The sequence below is a fragment of the Gadus morhua genome, chromosome 7 (genome assembly GCF_902167405.1).
Source record: "Gadus morhua chromosome 7, gadMor3.0, whole genome shotgun sequence".
Classification (NCBI taxonomy): Eukaryota; Metazoa; Chordata; class Actinopteri; order Gadiformes; family Gadidae; genus Gadus; species Gadus morhua.
Genome location: NC_044054.1, coordinates 20,294,680 through 20,300,455, shown reverse-complemented (window position 1 = coordinate 20,300,455; position 5,776 = coordinate 20,294,680).

The following is a 5,776-nucleotide window of genomic DNA, read 5'->3' as shown; positions in this document are numbered from 1 at the left end:
ACAGTTGAATTTTAATATGCAGTTATAGACGACGTGTACAGTCGTGATAAACGCATGATAAACGCAACTTTACTTTGTTACCGTAATTACCAAAATGATTTGAGGTGTCTTCCAGCAGGGGGCGCCCCTATCTAATGATCGGTGAACCTGCCATTTCTGCAAGTTTTTTTATTTCTGTGGTCTATTATTTATTATTTTAGAAGTAGGCAAGGCAAGGCAACTTTATTTATATAGCACTTTTCATACACAAGGCAGACTCAAAGTGCTTCACATATAAACATTGTCATACAATAAAATAAAATAATAGATAAGTAAAAGAAAAACATATGCAAAGAAATGGGTAAAATAGAAAAAGGCAAAAAGTAAGATCAATTGGGTAAACAAATGACTGAATTGAAATATATTTGGTGTGCAGTATGAACTGTGTTCTAACATATCAGTGATGGCAGTAGAAAACTAAAGAGCTAAACCAAATTAAACAGGCAGCAGAAAAATAAAGGTAATTTGTATGTTCTGTCATGCAAAAAAGCCACACCACATAAAAAGCCAAGTCGCACACAAACATTTTGCTCCGTCTTCCAGATGTGAAATAGATCTGTGGTATAAAGTGACAAAGCGTGGCAGGCCATCTGCTCTGCTGGCATGAGGCCGCCTGGTGAATAGAGTGTAAATAGTGTGGGTTACAGTGGCCCACTTAGTTCATTCATTAAAGATCCACAAAAGCACCTGCAGAGACCATGGTGAACCACAAGTCCTACTCTTTATCTTGAGGAGCCCTTATAAATGTAAATGGTAGTAAAACAGATTCATGTTCAGTGAGTCATTTTTTATAGTAGGCCTACCGGTATCTGTATTCCATCAGTCATGGTAGTTTTAAGATAAATATATTGTAGGATTATGCTATGACTATAATATGAGTAGAATATGAGTGTACGTAAAGCAATTGAAAACAGGAACAATCGAGTTTGCACAGAAAACCAAGCTTACAATCAAGATCACTTTATTTTCCACCCAAGGAAGAAGACTGAACAGCACCTAGCTAAAGTGAGTGACAACACAAGGTTATACAGAGTTGAGTTGCTGACAGGTGGCGGTGTAGTGGCTATCAGTTAGATCAAGATTTCTGTGTAAAACTGGTCTTTATTACAGCACAGGAAATCCACAAAGAACCAAGTGTGGCATGGTTCTTTGTTGGTTGCTTTTTGATCTGATCATTTGATCATTGAGCAGATGCCGTTTATCAAAATTACTTGGTCAATTTTTAGATGCACACATATCAGATGGAGGTCAGGCCCTGACTTCTCTGTTGGGTCATCTTGCTCTAATATGCCAACTGGTTAGGATGTGGATGTTGGGCTTGGAATCCAGAACCGTTCAGATGTAAAGCCGTCTAACCAAAGGTTCTGGCCCCACCTGAAAGGTGAGGCTATGGTTTTGTGCTCTGCTGTTTGGTCTGGTACAAACCAAAGCATGTAACATGGCCAAAAAGAAAGACAGTAAAGCATGGAAGTGGCTGCCTCGTGGGACTGGGCATATTGTAGGTAACACAGAAGAATTGGTGATATCTTCTTCGACTGGTCAAAGCGTTGCTCTTGGAAGAAAGTTCCCCTTTCGAGACAATCTCATTGATAACAAAGATGACTCAGAAGTGGATCCATGACGGAAAATCCAGATCTCATCAAAAATCGTTGGGTTGTTTACAAACTCAGGCTACATGACCAACCACGATCCCAAGCATACTGAAAATACTGTCATTAGCTCACCAATGTCACTTAATATTGATGTGAATGAGTACAAAGTGCATACTAACCACATGTTCAAGTTTTACGTTTCCTTTGTTGACAAAGAATACCTTTGTGTTGAGGTATTTGGCAATTATATAGAGAAAGTACAAGATAAAATATTTTCTGTAAATTATAATTGTTTGAAGAGGTCCAGGGTACACATGGTCATGTTGATTTTGAGTTGGGCCTGGGAAACACAAGGATCGTCTTCATGCAATGCTTCAAATTTAATCGGTGGGAGTTCAGTGTTATTACTAAGCATATTTACATTATCATTATTTTTTACGATACATCACATACATGGCAACAATTTCAACATCGAACTAAATAAACAAATATCTGTATTTAATTCGTCATATTCTTTTTTAACAAATAAGGGAGCCTCATACATTATGATAACATGGCAATATTCCAGTAAAGGTTGCTATTATGGCTGAATGTTGAAACTAACGGAAAATCGTATTATACTCTGCATTAATATTTTTTTGCCTGGTTTTACAATGTATCTTACTTTTCTTATTTTTTTGTATGTTTCACCTAATATGAGCCGCTACTAATGTTAGCTCTGCTAACCAAAGAACATCATTTAAATGTAGACACAGCATTTAATAAGAACTGCATTTGCCTAACACACTTCCAAGAAAGGTAGCTAGCAGCTTGATGCTCGTTATTAAACACACACAGTCACACAAAGCCCCACAGGCTTAACCTGAATGGTATTCTTCTCCTAATGCCTCAGTGTGCTGGTTAAACAGCTGCCAGGGGCTGATGCATTCTATAGGTCGCTGTGTGGCGCAGGACACCGCAGGAGGACTACAGTCTGGTGTGTGTGTGAATGAGTGTGTGTCTATGTGTGTGTGTGTGTGTGTGCGTGCGTGTGCCGCGAGTGCATGCGTGTGTCTGTGTGTGTGTTTGAGTGTGCATGCATATATATGTGTGTGTGTGTGTGTGTGTGTGTGTGTGAATGAGTGTGTGTCGATGTGTGTGGGTGCCGCGAATGCATGCGTGTGTCTGTGTTTGTGTGTCTGTGTGTGTGTGTGTGTGTTTGAGTGTGCATGTATATATATGTGTGTGTGTATGTGTGTGAATGAGTGTGTGTGTGCTGCGAATGCATGCGTGTGTCTGTGTTTGTGTGTGTGTGTGTGTGTGTGTGTTTGAGTGTCCATGCATGCCTATGTGTTTGTGTGCATGCATGTGTATGTGTGCATGCATGTGTGTGTGTGTGTGTGTGTATAGCTCCTCCATAGCTGGAGGCCAGGGGCAGAATGGGTGCTTGGTTGGGGGTCCAGGGTCCTTGAACAGGCAGCTGTATTCACAACTTGAGCCTTGAAGCCCTTACCTTTAGAGAGCTCTCCTGGCCGGGGTCTTAAGCCCTTCTCCAATACTACATTATTCACTTGATTTACTCTGGACACCAAAAACGACCATCCTGTTGGTTAATCAGCCATTTTGACTGTGGATCTCTTAAAAATAAAAAAACTGTACATTAATTAGTTTGGTTAATATAGTAATGAGGGACTTTTTAAAAACATGCCCTGTACTTTTTCAGACTTCTGAGGACGAGGATCACCTCAGACCACCCCTCAGTCAGTCGAACGCATCGCACACCTTTTGTTAACATTCTTGGGGTAAAAATAATAAGATCAGTTACATTGTTGTATACAATAGCCTGTGAATAACGTGTAGTTGACAAGTCGTATCACATTCTTATGTCTACCATTTGTCTTCTTGTTTTGATTTACATATTCTTTTGAATTTATAATTAATATTTAATCAGCACATTTCAGCACATTTCCTTTCCTTCCAATTCCTTTACCACAATGTGTTGGAAAGGTTCTATTAGCTTTTCTACACCTTGATCTCACATTTCTTATTTGTGCTCAACAAACCAGTTAACTAAACTAAAGATCTCTTTGCCTATTAAATGGATAGAGCTTTGTCTTCATCACACCCTTACTCAGACCAACCAATGTCGGTTTGCCATTACATCCCAGAATAGATAAATCGTGCATTGCTCCGTGGTCACAACTGAGAAAGAAAAGAGAGGGAACAGACGTGTGCGCAATTAGAGAAGCTCGGAGAAAAGAGGAGGAGAGAAAAATCTATCCATCGATCTGTCCTCCTGCAAGTGTCTGTTATGCCCCCCCCCCCCCGCGCACCCACCACGCACGCACCCACCCCACCCAGTCTTTCTATTGCACCAATTTGACCCTCGCGCCCTGCTCCTATTCTTTTCTCTTCTCGCCCCCACCTGTTCTCCTTTCCTTCGGTTACTCCCCCCCCCCCTCCACCCTTCCCCACCCACCCTTTCATGTCCCATCTGCCAGAGGGGCCGCAGGAGGGGAGAGAGGCTGGAGAAGGGGGAGCGAGAGGGAGAGAGAGAGGGAGAGAGAGAGAGAGAGAGAGAGAGAGAGAGAGAGAGAGAGAGAGAGAGAGAGAGAGAGAGAGAGACAGAGACAGAGACAGAGAGAGAGAGAGAGAGAGAGAGAGAGAGAGAGAGAGAGAGAGAGAGAGAGAGGCAAGGTGGATTATTATCGTGCATCTGTGTGTGTCGCACCACAATGTGTGAATGAGTCAATCTACATTCGCTGACAAAAGAAGGAACAGGGACGCTATTGGGAGGTCTTTTGAACAGGACCTCCCTATAGCGTCTTACCGCAAAGATTCACAAAATGCACGTGAATGCAAATGCATTTACACATTGTAAGTCACACAGCATAATATACACTGATGTATTTTTGCTGACTCCCTCCTACTATGGTTAACGCCTTAAAACCTCTTCACTTTTGGGTCAAACACTGATATACCATTGCAGCATGCATCCATACGCACACACACACACACACACACACACACACACACACACACACACACACACACACACACACACACACACACACACACACACACACACACACACACACATACATACATATACATAAAATACACATCCAAACAAACACCACCAACCATTTGGCACTCATTTGGTGCGTTATATAATTTCGCACCTATAAATGCGCCGAAAGAAATGTGTCTCGAGGGAAATTATCAGCAGAACCTATATGGTGTCATATACATATGCAGACGACATCCCGCTTTCAATAAATCACTCTTAGGCATCACCCACACACCAACGCATTCTACACCCAGTCAAATAGCATGCATATATTTGCGCCTGTGCATAAGCCTCACACATACACAAACACACACAATCAGACACACATACACACACACACACACACACACACACACACACACACACACACACACACACACACACACACACACACAAACACACACACACACACACACACACACACACACACACACACACACACACACACACACACACACACAGCCACTGCATCATTATGGCCTACCAGACACTTGTCTTTGTCCCAAAGGCAGACAGCAGGCAGGGGTTGAAGTAGTGTCCACAACAGCCTGACTTCTCCCCTGAGGACCCCTCCCCTACCCACACACACACACACACACACACACACACACACACACACACACACACACACACACACACACACACACACACACACACACACACACACACACACACACAAGCACACACACACTGAGCTCCCCCATTGTCCCCGAGGGAGCCCAGGTCTCTTGAGCCAGGGTCCTATTGGGCCGGCGGGGCCCGGTAGAGGCAGATGCTGACCCCTTCGGAAGCAGGAGCTCCTTGGTTAGGTGCCGGGCATGACATGGCTCTTCTTTGGTTCCCATGCCCTTTAGTGCGTTTGTGTCACACGCACACTCACACGCACACACACACACACACACATGCAAACACACACATACGTGCGCTTACACACACTGTCCCCTGGGTAGGATGCAGATGACACGGGGGAGCGAGGGTGTACTGTCCATCTGGTTGGGGGACACACAATGGTCCGCAGATAGCCACCTCATCTGTGCCGATAGCCACCTCATCTGTGCCGATAGCCACCTCATCTGTGCCGATAGCCGCCTCATCT